The sequence below is a fragment of the Rhineura floridana genome, chromosome 1 (genome assembly GCF_030035675.1).
Source record: "Rhineura floridana isolate rRhiFlo1 chromosome 1, rRhiFlo1.hap2, whole genome shotgun sequence".
Classification (NCBI taxonomy): domain Eukaryota; kingdom Metazoa; phylum Chordata; class Lepidosauria; order Squamata; family Rhineuridae; genus Rhineura; species Rhineura floridana.
This window is the reverse complement of record NC_084480.1, coordinates 103,909,042-103,926,600: the sequence shown is the minus strand read 5'-3', so window position 1 is coordinate 103,926,600 and position 17,559 is coordinate 103,909,042. Positions and strand designations below refer to the sequence as shown.

At 40.1% G+C, this 17,559-nt stretch overlaps 1 long non-coding RNA gene across 1 annotated transcript; it reads left to right on the top strand.

The window, feature by feature from the left end:
- The first annotated feature begins 254 nt into the window (after window positions 1-254).
- Window positions 255-6,660, top strand: LOC133378277 (uncharacterized). The gene is made up of 3 exons (XR_009760942.1): window positions 255-333; window positions 2,689-3,077; window positions 6,595-6,660. It is a non-coding gene; the product is annotated as an uncharacterized LOC133378277 (long non-coding RNA).
- The last annotated feature ends 10,899 nt before the right edge of the window (window positions 6,661-17,559 follow it).

Here is a 17,559-nt window from a genome sequence, read left to right as displayed (position 1 = left end):
TTACAAAAACTCCGCATCTAAGAAATAGTCCCTGAATTTGCTATTTCCCTCCTCCCTCCGAATTCCTTTTCCTTTTGTGTTGTGTCTTTTAGATTGTAGGCTTGAGAGCAGTGACATTTGTAAGCTGCTCTGGGAGCCTTTTTCTTTTCTTTTTTATCCTGAATAGCAGGATAAAATAACAAATACATATATAACGTCACAGAGTATGATTCATTTATGCTTGTAGATCATTCATAACTATTTCTGAATCAGAACCGAGGCTTTAGTTTAGCCTAGCTTCAGCTACTTCCTCAGGACCACACCTGGCATCATCCCAAAGGCTTGTTCACACAGGTATGTGTATTACTCAATGTTCATCACTCAGTTTCAGCTGAACATGCAAACTGCTTCCATTGGAAAGTATTGGCTTCTCAGCGGTGTAAGCCAGTGAGGTAAGAAGTAAAGTCTCTATGTAATGATGGTTGTTACTCATGTAGATCATCACACTAACTGTTCTTAGCCTCCGAGTGGTGACTGTATAAGTGCAAATTTGCCCTTAAACTGTCAAAAATTGAAAGTGAACCATCAGAGAATATTCCATTATTGACCAGTTCATTGATGCAACATATCTGTCATTGATTATTAAGCAAAGGAAAGTCAGTAAAGTCAGTATTCCCAGCTAACTTTTACTCTCATTATTTTGTATATGTTAGTGTTGGTTCTCTCTCTCTCTGATATAAAAGCTTTCCTAGCTCATTTATGCATTAAACAACAACCCTTTCAGAACAAAGCCTCACACCTCTGTCAAGGAGACAGTAGTTATGTAAGCAAGGATTGCTTTTAGCTGGTCTGAAAAGAGCAAAACACTGAATACAAAAGGTATGTCCCTCTATCTTTTGAAATGGCAGGGAGGCGGTTGCCAGCTGCTTTAATGCATTTGATGAATGCTGAAAATGCAACTGTTTAAGATAGCCTCTTTAATATAAGTCAATAAATCTATTTAATATAAAGGAAAACATCTGAATTCTTTTTAATGCATGATTTGCCCTCTTGCAATGTACATACAGATGGACGAATCTGTCAGTTTCAGTTTCTCATTTCTCAGTTCTCCAAATTTCCAAATCACTTTGCCTTTTTTAAAAAAAACTCCTCATGAAAATGTGACTTTCTGTGGCACCACCCACATTTTTGCATGCACTTTTGCCTAATGTACATGTCTTTACAAGTAATGTTTTATTGTTTATTATATTCTTTTCCCTAATATAATGCATTGTGTATGATATTTTCACCAATACATACATTTTTATGCACATTTTACCCTAGCATGTTAATTCTTTTACACATTACTTGGATGGAGAACTGAAACGCAAAATTCAGAGAAGTGCAAATTTTGAAGAATGGCATTTTATTTTGCATAATGTTTCAGAAGTGCAAATTAGGTAGGTTTCCCTTTAAATGTGAATTGAACCAGATTTGTCCACCATCCCTATTTGTATCTAGGGATGGGGGGGGAAATTCAATTCAATTTACATTTGAAGCGAAATATATTACATTCTCTCTTTCTAGAATGAAGTGAGAACCAAAATACAGCCTTCCTTCAAAACTCACACATATTCAAATTTCGCAGTGTAGTTCTCCAGCTAACCAATGTTTACAAAAATGCATATAATAGGGGAAAGTGTGCATAAAAAGGAATATATTAGAGAAAATAACATATGCAAATGCATTATATTAGTGAGAAATTGCTTGTAAAACATGTACCTTAGAACTGCAAACAAAAATGTGTTAGGAGAAATGTGAACTAAAATGCTGAAGAATTTTCATGATTTGGAAATTGCTGCAGAAAAATTAAGAACCAAATTTAAGATTGGGAAAATGAGAAACCGAGAGAAATGAAATTGATAGATCCTTCCATCCTTATTTGTATAGCACCATTTTGTCTATTAAAGGTGCAGCGCTACACATGCCTACTCAGAAGTCAGTCCCATTGTTTTGAAATTGTATGAAATTTGGCAGAGAAATCTAGCTCCAGCAGTAACTCTACTCCTGCAAGGTTCTACCACCCAGTTTCAGGCAATTATTAATATGATCTATTCTTCCCTCCTATTGCAGCCTTGTATAGGATAGCCCACACTGTTCAGGTGCGGGCTGTAGAGAGAGAGGAGGGGAAGAGAAAGATTGATTATGAGCAGTACCATCTACTCATCCAACAATTGGATACAGTTCATAAGAAATAGACATACCTTCATACCTTTGGTCCAATCAGCTCTATATTGTCTAGAATGCCTGGCAGTAGATTTCCAGGGTTTCAGCCATGAGACCTTTCAGCTCTACCTGAAGATGCCATAAACTGAATCTCAGACCTTTTTAATGCTGAGCATGTTCTTTGAAACTGAGCTAGTTGCAAAGTTGGCAGAGGGGCAACTGAAGGCACCTTGTCCCAGCCCCTCTCCCAATCTCTGGAATCCGCACTGTATTTTTGTCCTCTTTTTTTGCATACCGCTGCTGCAACAGCAATGATGGCTCTTAGAGTATAGGTGTGTCCTGGCCCTTTAAGAGCTAACCACACACTGCATGGTGGGTTCAAGGAGTTGCTTTGCAGAGGAGCTCTTTTACTTTTCATTGGAGAGAAAGCAATACGTATAAGGAACTCAAGATTTCTCATAAGTATTACTATTTATTAAATTTCTGCCCCATCCTTTCTCCCAGAATGAGCCCCAAGAAGCAAGCAAAAGCAATGATCAACTGCAAAGAAAAGAAAACCCTGCTCCATTCTTCTTCACCAAGCAAGGAGGAGTTCAGTTCCAAGTCCTGGTTCTGGCTATAAAGGAAACACAGCTGGTGGTGTCTTGCTCCACAGGAGAACCACCAAGATCACTCAGCTCAAGGAGGGAAAGAAGTAGCCACAAGAGGAGGAGAGCTGCTCTCTCTTGAGGGTCCCCATCTCAAAAAGTGTCTGGAATGATGGGGTGGTATCACAGAGCCACTATCCCAACAGCAGTATCACTGCTACTTACCTGGATAGGGCAGGATAGCAGCCCATACAGGTGTGCCCATACAGCCTCAAGCTTATCCCATCTCTTCCTCACACTGTCCAGGTAAGCAGTAGCAAGGGCAGCTCCCCTTCATACCAGCCATTCCTGGCCACCACCTGTCTTGCCCAGCAGGATCTACTGGTGAGACTTCAGGTAGTTGTTACTACATCCTTCTCTCTGTATTTGTGCAACAAAGCAGGGCCTTTAATAACCCTTGGCTTGAATTCTAATTTGATTGGTTCCACCCCCATCTTATCCAAAGGGGGAGCAGCTGCTCTCTTCTAAGCTATAGTAAGTGGAGCTCCTACAGTGGCCGCTGTTTTATCAAAATATTTTTATACTGCCTACAATTAAGAAGAACATTTCAAAACAGTACAAAGATCAGGAAATATAGATTTTAAGCTGCCTTGAAGACTTTTTGGGCCAGAAGGCAGGGTAATTTACAATATACATACAGTATATAAATAAAATAAATCTAGTTCAAATTTTCTATTAGATTCTGCAACATTTTGGGGTCAGTAAAAACAATCAAGATTGAGCCATATATTTTTTAAATGACGTGCCTTCTCTGTCTTTTATATTATTAATATTATTACAGTGCTACTAAATTAAGCTAATGCAATTCCCCATTCCCTTAGACATTTGTTAGTGATTGCTTTTGTTAAATTAACTGGGGTAAAAAAGATAATTTTCATTTTTACTTCCAGATTGATGTTCAGAAAGATTTTTTTTTAAAAAAAAGCATGCTGACAAGGAAATTGACATCCAAGAAGCCAGTATAATAATTTAAAAATGCAGCAAAAATATTTTACCTATATTTTATTTCTAGTTATCTTATATTCTGCTTTTTCTAGCCAGATGTTTTTTACATTTGTTTTCCTGGCAAGTCTTCGTAAGAGGACTATTTTATGTTGATACATTCTCCCCCCATGCCCATCCACCAAGTCCTTCCATATGTTCGTAGCGTGTACTAGAAGTCTGGCCAGTAAATCCAAGCACGCTGCATGAATTAGAATACCATTGAGAACACTGTCTGCAATACCATGACTAGAGGGGTCATATAATAAGAGGGATTAAGCTGTATGTTGTCCAGAGAGTGAACCCTATTGAGCTTTGACTAGTAAAGAGAAGCATTAAGTTGAGGATGATTTTATTCTTTAAGTACTCAAGTGTAGCTTTTCCAAGATAGTTGCTTTTTACAGAGCACAAGATCTTTCACATAAGCAACATACCTCAAATGCCACCTTATTTTCATTAGTGAAGTATGGGTCAGCCTTGTTTTTCCAGATGATCTAGGGAGATTTTAAAAGGTCAAAAATTGAAGGACATCCCAATTCAAGGTTTTGTTGAGAAGTCCAATGATGGCACACCCATTGATTTCCCCAGAACTAAGATGTTTTTCCCCCAAGGATTGGACAAGCTCCCCACATAAAGCAGCCCCTGATGGTGCAGTAGGTGGGAAACTGCTTGCTTATACAGGAAAACCAGATTTGCAGAGGGGTTCTGAAACATGCCAGATCTTTCATGCTGATTCAGATCTTCAGAGTTATATAGCTGGATATGTGGATGGAGATGCAGTTTATGTCAACAAAGTGGGTTGGTTTGCTTTTTGCATAATGGAGTTTCAGTTAATAGTGAATGTACTCCATTCTGATTTCTTTTAATCATCTGAAGCTAAATGTGTGTACACATATGCAAATGCACACCCATCCACACGTACAACCAGTTTTGTTAACAGAAATCAACAAATATTTCAGTTTGCCAGCTCCTATTTTCAGAAATGTTTGAAATGTGAAACCTTGTATATGATTTGTAATATAATATAATTTGGCCAACAAAATGCATTCAAAATGCATTGAACAATTCATAAGAACAGTTTATAAGATATATGTGTAATAATAATATTGGGAGGAGGTATGCAAGTATATATATATATCTGCCGCAGGTTGACTGAAAAATGTCAACCCTGAATTGACAAAGTAGCCCAGTGTGGCACCGTGAAACTCTTCTTTATTGTAAACATCTGCCATGTTGTACCTCCATAATATATGAAATGTGGGATGGCTTGCTCAAACCTTGCAGTGTATTTCTGTAGTCTAAGATGAGGCAAACAGGCTTCCATAAAGCAAGATGCTGAGCAAACAGAGGAGGAACAGCACTCCATGTAGTGAGGATGAAATGGCAGTGATCCTCTCCTGGTGGTGGTAGCACTGTGTTCTTTGGGATAGAACAGAGTGAGGTCATGATGAGATCAGGGGAGCTCCAGGTTGGCAGTGATTATATCCACCAGGTGTGAACTCTGAAACAGGGGATAACATACTTTAGCCTGGTAGGTTCTAGTTTGTGTTTTACTAGAACCCCAAGATTCACCAAATGGAGCCTGTTGAAAAAGACATACAATTAGAATGAAAGAGCAGGTTGTCTCTGATCAGCTGCTGAGCACAGGGATTTTTGCATACCAAAACTGCTCTGAGCTCATAGTCCTTCCATACAAATATCAATTTCTGTTTACTGCAAGTTTTCTTCATTTCAACACCTTAGTTTAGATATGGGGGAGGGTCATTTTGTTGTTGCTGTAGTTAAACAATTGGGAGTCAGAAATTCTTGGTAATCTACTGCAAATCACCCAGTAGATACAGCCCACCTCTTCTCTGAAGGCTTGAGTTCTATATATCTTTGCCACCCTTGCTGTAGTACGTTTCAGTGAAATGTAAAATGCCATGTTCGATCCAGTGGGTTGTATCCAATGTTAGTAATGCACAGAGTTGACCTATTGAAATTAATAGACATAACTAACTTAGGTCCATTAATGTCCATAGCTCTACTCTTAGTAGAACTTAATTGGATACATCCCAGCATTGTATACAACTATTAATAGCTAATGTTGCTCTTTTTAAAGGATGGTATAATTATGTGTGAGTAGAGTATGTAGACAGTATGCCTTTTCATTTTTCTGAACATTATAATAAAATTACAGATTGTTGTCATCTGCCATACCTCTGTCTTGCAACTTTTTTTATAATACTTTAGATAAACTTAGAGCCCAGTAATTTTCAGTAATACATCGTACCATGCACATATTACATCTGTGGTTAAAGAGTCAAACTCACTGAATATTTGCTACTGAGTTGAGTTTATGGTCCTAACTTATATGTCCTAGAACAACTTATAAACAAGCTATCTGAGAGAGTGTCTCCTTCTGTAAAACCCAATCCATTCACAGAGAGCATTGGATGAGACCCTTTTAGTTGTACCATACCCAGCAGAAATTCATCTGGTGGCAACGTAAGTGGGAGCCTTCTCCTCAGTGGCCCCCTGCTGGAGAATTATCATCCCCTAGAGATATAGTGGCAATATACAGTAATGGTGTTCTACCAGTTAGTTAAAAAATGCTTACCTATGAGAGCATTTCTGAGCACTGTTGGAAATTCTGGATATCTGTGGTGTTATTTGTGCATTTTTTGTAACTTAGGATTTTACTTTATTGATTTTAGTCTGTAAACTGTGTTGTTATTTTATAATGGAAGTCCACCTGTAAATGTTTTACTAATTTTTTTTTTTTTATAAACTCATCTAAAAGGGAAGGCGGCACTCACACAGCTAGCAGTCAGTTCACCGGGGGCACCTTTATATTGGAACTCACACATTTCTACATTCCTTTCTGAAAAGAACAAAAAGTATGTATGGTTTTGCTGCATAAATCATGTATAATATGACACAGCCTGTTCTCTTTGTGCTGTTCTTTTTATTATAGTCCTATTGTGTTTTATTAAAAACCAGCCAGCCTGTGAGCAAGGGGTTCTTAGGTTGGAACGTGTGTGTTTGTGTGTTTGTGTGTTTGTGTGTTTGTGTGTTTGTGTGTTTGTGTGTTTGTGTGTTTGTGTGTTTGTGTGTTTGTGTGTTTGTGTGTTTGTGTTTGTGTTCCCCAGGTTTCGTATCCCTCATCTTGCCTTTATCTGTCTGAAAAAGAAGATCTGCCTGCAGCACTAAGGCACTCTCTGCACTAAGTAAGGAAAGCAATGATTCTCTTCACCACCACATCCAACATCATTTAAAGGATCCTATCAATGTAATCTTGTCATAGCAATTTGTCATTCATTTTTGGTGCCCATATATCAGTGAAGGCTCCTTCCTTTAGGCCACTGCTATAGGCTATATATTATAGCCTGGAAAACAAAAACTCTCTTGCATGTAATAAATCAAGAGTATCGTCACAAAAGAGCTGGCTAATGGCAAAGACTATTTCTCCAAGCTCTGTCAGGTAACCTCACCAATGGGTAGCCTGGTTTCAAAAACCAAAGGGGAAAAAAAATTAAAACCTAAAGAAGATAAGCATGCAAAAACTGGTACTTGGATAATTGCTGTGCCTCATACAACCACTGTGCTCTCCAACAAAATGTTTACTGGAAAGAGGACTAAAGATCATTATTGATTGCAAAGAAATCTAAAAATGCCAGTAATAATACACAGACTGGACATATTCCAACTCGATCCCCTTCATTCTCCTTCAGATGCAATAAACAGCTCCTGGAAGAAAGGAAGAATAAGCTAATGTGAATATTAAGGTCCCAGTAGATGTAATGCTATGATATATACACATGATCGTAATCATCACAAGGTTTGCTGAAGGTTTCATCATATGATGGCTTCTCTTCATTAAATTGTTTATTATCATGCTCAGGTAGATTTCAGGAAAAGAGGGAAGCTTGTCCATCAAGATGAACAATGTGGATGGATTGATGATCTGTTTTCTGAATCTACCTTAGGCTTCTAAAGGTGAGAAGAGCTCCAAATTAACCTTCACTTTTATGGTCTCATCTGCTGCTCTATCACCTCTTTTCCTTGCTCCCAGATTGCATGTAAAGGCCTCTTCTCCATTTTTCTCTCTCTCCCTCCCCCCATTGACTATAGACATTAAGGCTTCTGGATATGGACCATGTCAGAGTTATGTTCAGTACTGTAACTGGTGACACACTGTTGGCACTAAATTTGTTTGTTTATTTATTTAAATGATATTTATTTAAAATGTATTATTCAAATTTATTTATTTATTTGTATAACACTTCACTGTAAAAAAAACCCTCTAAGCAGCTAACACAAAATGTAAAATACATATTAAAGTTATCAGTCAAAAGTCAAAATTTAAAAACCAGTAGATAGACCTAAAAAAATTCAAGAGTTAAATGAAATCAGCCATTTAAAAGATACATGATTAAAAAATACATATTAAAATGCATGTCAGCTTGATGTATCTGGGGTCTAAACAAAAAGGTTTGAGCAGGCACCAAAAACGGTATAGCAAAAGCACTGCCTAATGTCAATAAGCAGGAAATTCCAGAGTGTAGGAGCAGCCACACTAAAAGACAAGTTTCTTCCAGTCGTGGAACAGACATAGAATGGCGTTTGTAAAAGTGCTAGCAGATCAATTTATTTGATTTTATTTAGTCAACAAATACACAGCCCTTTGTACAAGCCACAGGTTGACTTACAACAAAATCTGACATGATAAAAAAATTCCATAAAATCTCACAACCTCCAACTACATAACAATTTACTGATAGCAGCAGAAACAGAGTAATCACTTTATCCAATCAGGTCTCTCCTTCTCCAAATGCCTGTTGATGTAAAACAGAAACATAGTATCAGATCTCTTTTAGGACACAGAGGAAAAGGAGGGACTGTTGTTGTTGTTTACAAGATGGCAGTTACTGTCCATTGTTGCTTCCTTTAATTTTCCTCTTTCTTTGGGGCATAAGCCTCTTAGACTTGCTTCCATGGAAACCTTTCAAATTAATGGGGTTGCTATTTCAAAGATTGCATTGCTTCTTGGTCGTTGGTACAGAAATAAGTTGGATAGTGCAATGGTCACAAGAGCACTGATGCACACAGGCGCAGAAAGCACTGCGAGCCATCCAGAGTATACTGCATTACCTGGGTCCACTTTTAATAGTTAAAAAAAAAAAAGCTTGCAGGAAGATCCATTAGCAATAACAAAAGCAAATCCAAAGCAATAGTTAAAAGCAGGGTGTGGAGTGGGGAATGTAACTTATTTTATCTTATCTCCTTTCAATCCCAGTGCTTCAGAGCATAAGCTGATTGCCAGCTGAGGCAGTGAAAAAAAATCCCCATTGTATAGTACTACATAATTAGATGAATTGTGGGGGTTGTAGGATTTGTCTGAAATAGCCAGCATTAGCCACTGTCACAGACAGGAGGAAGATACTGGATTAGATGCATCATTAGTCTGGCCTGGCTGTGTACTCCGTGGCAGAGATTCTGAATAACAAGGCACCACTGGGCATGTATGTGCAATTAACAAGGCTGTGTCTGTCAAGCTGGCTTTCCTACAGCCAACAAAATAAGCAAATATATAAATAAATTGTATGGTTTGGTTTTGGCTTGATTTTAAAGCAAAAATTAAGATCTGGCTTGCTGCTTAGCAAAGGAAGAAGAATGAATATGAAATAATAACACCCCACAGTTTGCCTTATTTTTGTTTTCATGTTTTGCTTCTACAAAACACAGTCCAGATAGCGCACAGGTTTCTCAACATTTAGTCTGTTTCATATTCCCAACAGGAAGCTGCTCGCACTAAAGCTCCCTCCTCCACCCCCACTTTCTGGTCAATATGTGATGCCTGGTTCTAAAATCAAGCAAACCATTTTTCCTCACTTGACTTCTGTTTGATTTTAGGCCATGTTCTACACTCTCTGTGTGCATATTATGCCCCGGTATTTTCTGGAATAAAACCAGTCACAGTCCATTTTCTGTTGTAACATTCAAACTGAGTTTACAGGAAATGCTTTGATCTTGAGGGCTACAGGAGATACTTAAAGATAATACTGCATACAAGGGAAATCTATAAATCAGTTGGTATCATGAAATTAGACTGAGTCATCTAATTGTTTGGTGTAGAAATTAAAATACTTGAGGATCCATCTTGATGCTTTTCTACAAGAAAATCTATGAACCTCCCTTTCCCTTATGCTGCAGTTCTGATAACAATTGCTCCCCTGGGGCTGTAATTAATTTTTAAAAGAAACTGCAAAAGACATAGCTGTATACTGTGCATTAAGTGCCATGTGTAGTTTGACCCTGAATTTTCTATTTTTGTAATAAGCAAAGTGTCCAAAAGAATTACCTGGGATAACTCTTTGACCATAAATAACAATTCTGGTGGTCCCCATGAGACCACAGGGACACTTATCGCACAATGTTTGGAATATGCCGAAAAGGGAACCTGACAAATATGCCTTACCACACACTGTCAGGAAGACTGCAACCTCCTTGAAGCACTGTTGCTCCACCACTCTTGCACATGCTGGCCACCCTGTTCAATATCACTGGCCTAATCTTTCTATGACCACTACCCATTTTTAACTGTAGTCTGTAAAATGAGGCCAATTTTATCTTGTAGGAGGGAAGTGTTCTGAAAATGGGGACTGTTTCTTCTAGCCCTGTGTCATGGTCAGATCACTACCTGGTGAATATGGATCTCTCACTGCCGCATACCCTCCACAGGGGACAAGGACCTATTAGGATGGTCCGCCCCAGACGCCTGATGGAACCTAAAGGATTCCTGAACGCGCTGGGTGATTTGGAGCCAACTGAAGGACACCCGGTCGAAACCCTGGTGATGGAGTGGAATAGGGAGATCACTAGGGCAATAGACCAGGTGGCACCGAAATGTCCTCTCCCCCTGAATAGAACTCAGACTGCACCCTGGTATACACCACGGTTACGCGGTCTGAGACAGGAGGTGAGATGGCTAGAATGATGATGGCGGAAATCTCGCGCTGAAGACGACCGGACACCGGTTAGAGCGGCAATAGCGGCCTACCAGTGGGCAACAAAGGCAGCAAAGAGGCAATTCTTTGCTGCCTCTATTGCGTCCGCAGAGTGTTGTCCCAGAAGGTTGTTCCAAGTGGTCCGCAGCCTGGTCGGTCCAGTTGCTCAGGACCCTATGGAACATTCAAAAGCCTCCTGTGACACATTTGCAAAACACTTTGTGGATAAAATCGATCGCCTAAAGGGCAAGATGCCGCACGTCGTGGTTACAGGTAGTGGTCCAGAGGCGGCCAGTAGCATTCCGGTCTGCTGGGATCGGTTTCGACCTCTTCTCTCTGACGAAGTGGGCAAGGTGTTCTCTACTGTAAAGCCAACCACTGGCTTGCTTGATCCTTGCCCTTCATGGCTCGTTATGAGCTGTAAAGAGAGACTGGGCAAGGGGATCAAGGCAATGGTAAATGCGTCCTTGGAGGAGGGTGTAATGCCATCAGCCCTCAAGGAGGCAGTGATAAAACCTATTTTGAAAAAGCCCTCCTTGGATCCCCAAGAGTTAAACAACTTTCGCCCAGTCTCTAATTTACCATTCTTGGGCAAGGTGATTGAGCGAGTGGTGGCTAAACAGTTACAGACACACTTGGAGGAAGCAGATTATTTAGATCCTTTCCAATCAGGCTTCAGGACTGGACATGGAACTGAAACAGCCTTGGTCGCTCTGGTGGATGATATGAGGAGGGCGTTGGATAGGGGTGAATATACATTCCTCGTCCTCCTGGATCTCTCAGCGGCTTTCGATACCGTTGACCACGGAATCCTTTTAAATTAAAGGAGGGATTGGGAATAGGAGGCACTGTTTTACAGTGGTTCCGTTCCTATTTCTCCGGCAGATATCAACAGGTAGCATTGGGGGATGAGGTTTCAGACCCTTGGCCTCTTAATTGTGGTGTGCCACAGGGTTCTATCCTCTCCCCCATGCTATTCAACATCTATATGAAACCGCTGGGAGCCATCATCAGGAGTTTTGGGCTGCAGTGTCATCAATATGCGGATGACACGCAGCTCTATCTCTCATTTAAATCCTCACCAGAGTTGGCTGTGGATATCTTGTCCAATTGCCTGGAGTCCGTAAGTGGATGGATGGGAGAGAACAGGCTGAAGCTTAATCCCGACAAGACTGAGGTGTTGCTAGTGGGGGACAAGAGAAGGTTAGGAAATTTTGACTTGGTACTTAATGGGGTGAGATTACCCCTAAAGGACCAGGTCCACAGCCTAGGGGTCATTTTGGACTCCCAGCTGTCTATGGAGGCTCAGGTTGCGGCAGTGAGCCGGGCAGCTTGGTACCAATTATATCTAGTACAGAGGCTGCGACCCTACCTTCCTATTCATCTGCTCCCACGGGTGATACATGCCCTGGTCTCCTCTCGACTAGACTACTGTAATGCGCTCTACGTGGGGTTACCCTTGAAGATGGTCCGGAAACTGCAGCTGGTACAGAATGCGGCGGCACGCTTGATAAAGCAGAGCCGTCACCGGGATCATGTCACCCCAGTGTTGATAGAGCTACACTGGTTGCCAGTTGTATACAGGGCCCAATTCAAGGTGTTGGTACTGACCTTTAAAACCCTACACGGTTTCGGCCCAGTTTATCTGAAGGAACGCCTCCAGTATCACCAAATATGCCGCCAAACAAGATCAGCCTCACAAGACCTTCTCTCGGTCCCACCGGTGAAAACAGCGAGGCTGGTGCGGACCAGAGAGAGGGCTTTCTCGATTGTGGCCCCCACCCTCTGGAACTCGCTCCCTTTTGGCCTCCGACATGCCTCCTCCCTGATGGGTTTTCGCTGAGCCTTAAAGACCTGGCTATTCAGGCAGGCCTACAGGATTGCCGGGGCGGGTTAGGTTTTTATACTGTATTATTTGAAGGATGGTTTTAGATGAATTGATGTTAATATTGTGATTGGTGATTGTATATGTTTTATATTGTATTTTATATTGTTGTACATCGCCCAGAGTGTCTGTTAATTCAGACAGATGGGCGACTAACAAATAAAATTTTATTATTATTATTTCTACATTTCAATAGATGTATTCAGCCATTTGCTTGAACTCACAAACTGGATGGGAGTTAGGGGCACACACACAAGCCCCACCCCAATGTCCCCATTAGCAATGGAGGAGAAATTCAATTCAGCTCACAATTAAAAGTAAATGTTCCTAATCTGCACTTTCTGAAACATTATGGAAACCAAAATACAGCCATCCTTCGACAGTCACACTTCTCTGAATTTTGCAATGCAGTTCTCCAGCCAAGTAATATGTTCAAAAAGACATATACTAGGATAACATGTCCCTAAAAACACATACATTTGTGAAAAGAACATGCAAAAATGCATTATGTTCGTGGAAATTGCTTTGCAAAAATGTGCATTAGGCAAAATTACATGCAAAAATGTGCATATGAAGAGAAATTCGCACTAAAATACTGATGAATTTTAATGAGGACTTTTTTAAAAAAATTGCAAACTGACGGGAAGATGTGGAAAATTGAACTTGAGATTGGAAAAATGAGGAAGTGAGGGAAATGAACATGGAGAGATCTACCCATCTCTGGTCCCCATACATGTTGCCCCACCTGCTGTGTCCGGACTATATGTGTACTGAGTGGGGAAGGTTGCTTGAATGAGTATAGAACTCTCTCTGTGACTGGAGACCCTGAGAAAGCTAGGTCCCTTATTGTCCACAGACATAGTGTTTGTGTGTTCAGGCTAGGGATGAGTGAGAAATTTGATTCAGTTCGCATTTCAAGCAGAATCTGACAAATTTGCACCTTTCAAAACAATATGAGAACTGAAACACAGCCATCCTTTGAAATTTGCATTTATTTGAATTTTGCAGGGCAGTTCTCCAACCAATGTTTACAAAAATGCATATCTAGGGAAAGCGTGCATAAAAATGAATATATGAGTGAAAATAACATACCAACATGCATTATATTAGCAGATACCACTTGCAAAATGTGTACATTAGTCAAAACTGCCTACAAAATGTGTTTATTAGGAAAATTCTTGCTAAAATACTGAAGAATTTTCATGAGGATTTTTTTTAAAGAAAATTGCAAATTGCTGAAGAAATGTGAAGTAAATTTAAGACTGGAAAAATGAGAAACTGAGAGAACAGAAACTGACATATCCTTCTATCCCTAATTCAGGCAAACACCTGAACCTACCTTATATATCTTCATATTTGTTCTCCCTCCCCCTCCTTCCTCTCTAGTGATGATGTGTGGATTCTGCTTGGGCTTATTCAGAATTTAGATATACAAATGAAGTCAAAGTTTAATTGAACAGAATATATTTCTTAAACAGATATGCAAAAATTTAAACTTTTTCAAAAATATAATCTGTTCTTTGCACCCAAGTCCTGCTTGAAGGTTTCCCATGGGCAACCAGTTGGCCACTGTGAGAGCAGGACGCTAGACTAAATAGGCCATTAGTCTCTTCTGATCTTCTGATCTCTTCTTATGTTCTAATGTTCTTGTGACACACTAAGCAAAACGTTGACTTAGCTCAGCCAGGAACTGGAGTAAAAAAGAGTGGGAGCAAAGCAGATGCAAGTTCCTCTGACATAGTTCTGGTAAGTCATCATTTGGCTTACTGTGATGTGAAAACTATAGGCAGTCTACCTGATATGTGACCTAGGTTACTGAAGAAGAATCTGAAGTACTATGCACCACTAAAACCACGAAATATAGTGCCAAACCAAAGTCCCAAATCTGTAAAATGAAAAATGCCCCTTTGCCATGAAACATTATTGTTGTTTTTCCCTGAAGAGGGTGCTGGTTTTTCTGAATACATTTCACAACTGGAATTACACCAAGAAACTACCTTCATGAAAAGTCTGTGAGGCTTGGTGGGAGTGTCAGGGTGGTAAGAATATAAGAAGGGCTCTGCTGGATCAGACCAAAGGCCTGTCTAGTCCTACATCCTGTTTCCCACAGTGGCCTACTATATGCCTATGGCAGGTGATACCAGCTCCTCAGGTCTCCAAATAATATTGGTTTGGCAAAAGGTTTCCTATTGCTGTTAATCCTTTCGTGGAAATGAGATATCAATGTGCTTCCCTTATGCTTTGCACCAAGCAAATCAATGGTGAACAAGTTTCATCCTTATTCTATGAAGATCAAAGTTCTCATATTCCTTTTCCACATCCATTGTTGACAATGGAAAAGATATGACTGTATCAAATGCAGATTAGACACAAATATGTACATACCATGAAAAAGAGTATTCAGCAACTTTTTAGAATTAAATGCAAAAAGTAACCTTCTGTAAAATCCAAAATCAGCACATTTCTTTGCTCAGCCAAAGGGCAGTGGTAGTTTTCTAAATCCATTTTGTTATATTTAAAATGCAAATGATTTTCAAGAGTGAAAGAACAAATTCTTTTTGTTGGGAGAACATTTTGCATCTCCTTTTACCTCTAGCATTGAAGGTATTTGGCAGAATTTCAGCATTTAGGTGCTTTGTACCTTTCAGTTCTGATTTCCCCTTCAAATATCACTCTGTATAGACAAATTTCACATTCTTTAATTATAATGAAAAAGTGACACCTGTGTATAACTCTGTAGCAACAAAGGCTACTACAGTGTGGGTGTAGGTGTTTGTAGATATGTTTTAGGTACACATTGTTTAAATCCCAATCTCCTTCCTTAAATCAGAAATACTTACAGACTACAAAAATGCACACAAAATAATGGGAATATGTATTGCCAACAAAATAACCCAATGGGACCCATGGCATGACATGACATAGCATCATTCCCCAAGGCAATATTGGTAGCATGGTTATCATTGGACTATTCTGTTAGCAATCAGAGATGCCATCAGGCTACTGCCTATTGAAGCACTGCTTCTGCTTGAAGCACTGGGAAAGCGACCATGAAACACTTTGCCACCTTGTCTAAGATGGCAAGCCACCTGCTGCCATCCAAACATATTAGAATATCTCCCAGATGCTGAAGACAGCAAAAATTATTTGGGGTGGTTTCTGCCCCACTCTGAAAGTGATGAAATGGCGCAAATATTTTGGCCAGCACTAATTGAGACACGTCCGAGTTTCATACAGTGCACACATTCTCTAGACCAATTTTTTATATATATAAGACACAACAAGTCTTTTCAGCTATTTGGGTAGGATTTTAAAGGGAAAATAGCATTTGGACGATTACTTCCCATAAAATGTCTTTTCCTATCTGTGAATTTTACTAAAATGAAATAACAAGAAAAGAGAAGCTGATAAAGTGACATTTTGGAGAAATAAAGGCTAAAGAAATCTGAAATGCTAAATACCAATCATGTAACATGCTATGATATTATAAGCATTTTCTCATTAGAGTGATAGTACCTAGAAATGAAACAAAAACAAAATCCAATTCATAATCCCCCTAACACACTTGTGTGGTCTCTGGAAATTCAAAGGCCTTGCTTATGAATAAATCCATTCAGGATCACCAGGGCTGGTGCCAGAGGGTGGCCAGGTTGGACCCTGGCCAAGGGCCCCTGTGGCCCAGAGGGGCCCCTGAAGGGTCCCTCCTTAGGGTGGGAGGGTAGCACTCCCATTCTACAATTCGCGGCAGCATCAATTCCTGACACTACCACAGATCACAGAGAGTGAACTCCCAGGCATCCCCCCGTATAGACCATGTGAGCTTCAATAAGCCTGCATGCATGCCTCACTTACCTCTCCCACTGCTGTGAATGCTGTGTGTGCTGTGTGCACATGCCTACTATCAACCAAGATGACACCAGTGACTTCCCTAAGGGACTGGCACGTCTGCCACCATCTTAGCTGATGGCAGGCATATGCATGCATAGCATAGTATGCATGTGTGCCATCAACCAAAATGGGGGGCATCAGGCCTTTAGGAAAGCCCCCGGTGCCATGTTGGTTGATGGCAGGCATGTGCGCAGAGTGCACATGGCATTCACAGCAACAGGAGAGGTAGATGGGGTGTGCATGTGGGTGCCATGGGCCCGAGACAGGCTGGTGCCCAAGGGCCCAGTCATGCCTGGTGCTGGCCCTGAGGATTATAGATGTTATTTGTTTCTTCCCTCTCATTATGAAATTGCTTTTTTAAAAAGTTTTCCCATTGTTGTTATTGGCAGCAGTCTAGTTAGCAGTTTTTGTGAATTGTATTAAAAAAATCTTCATTTAAAATGGCTTTAATTCATAAGTACATTTTCAACAACAAAATATATAAGCAAACACAAGACAGCCTGAATCAAAAGCAATACACCTATGCATGTTGAAACCTCTAAGGCAGAGGCACTACCATAAGTATTCTGCAGATGGTGTTTGTGTGTGGCACCTTTGCATTTTAAAACTGTCAGGTTTCAGGGAAAGGGTTTTTTATGTTTTCACTTCAAGGAACAGCAGATTAGCCATTCATTTTGACATGATCAATATGGGCCATTGGAGTTTGCAAAATATGCACATGTACGGGGCATCTTAAACACACTTAAATACAGGACAACTGCATTAAATAATGCGACCTTGCTACCTTTTAATGGCAGTCTTAGAGTGCAAACTTGTTTTAATTAGCAGTCAGCAAGCAGATTGTAACTCCACCGAAGGAGCATTGAAGAATCACTGCCTATTAACAACCCAGCGGTAAGTAAGCTAGCACAAATACTTATAACCAAATAGTGTGCATTTCAGGAGTGGAGAGGATTAGCTATTGGGCACACTACACAGTGGAGGA